Source organism: Gavialis gangeticus, unplaced genomic scaffold (genome assembly GCF_001723915.1).
Source record: "Gavialis gangeticus isolate Ggan-Ray unplaced genomic scaffold, GavGan_comp1, whole genome shotgun sequence".
Classification (NCBI taxonomy): Eukaryota; Metazoa; Chordata; order Crocodylia; family Gavialidae; genus Gavialis; species Gavialis gangeticus.
In genome coordinates, this window is record NW_017729002.1 from 8,606,166 (window position 1) to 8,606,926 (window position 761).

Here is a 761-nt window from a genome sequence, read left to right on the forward strand (position 1 = left end):
TTGAGCCTGAATTGATCTTCCAGGAGTCTGTGGCCATTACTCCTAGTTTTCCCCGCAGGTGCTTTAGTGAACAGATGCTCACCAAGCCTTTGATGTACTCCCCTAGTATAGCAGTAAGCTGCTACCACGTCCCCTCTTAGCCTTCTCTTCCTCAGGCTCAAGAGTCCCAGATCCCTCAGCCTTTCCTCGTGTGGCCTGCCTTTTAAGACTCCAATCATACAGGTGGCTCTTCTTTGGACTCTCTCAAGTTTGTCCAGGTCCTTGTTAAAGTGTGATGCCTAGAACTGGACACAGTACTCCACTTGCGGTCTCACCAGTGCAGAGAAGAGCAGAAGAATCACCTTGGTTTGCTGGAGATGCACCAATTGATGCATGGCAGAGTATTGTTTGCCCTGCTGGCTACAGCATGGCACTGCCGGCTCATATTCATACTGTGTCCTATTATTACCCCCAGGTCCCTTTCATTCATGGTACTAGTCAGTTTGGTGTCACCAAGTCTGTTGGTGTGTTGGGGGTGGCTCGTCCTGAGGTGGAGCACTTTACATTTCTCAGTTTGAACTTCATCAGGTTCTGATGCACCCAACTTGCCAGCCTGTCTAGGTCCACCTGTATCTTCAAATGTAACCATGCTTCTTCGTAACTTGGTATCGTCCATGAACTTGGCCAGTGAGCTCTTCACCCCTACATCCAAATTGTTAATAAAGATGTTGAAAAGCACTGAACCAAGCACCAACCCCTGCGGGACACCGCTGCCCACTTCT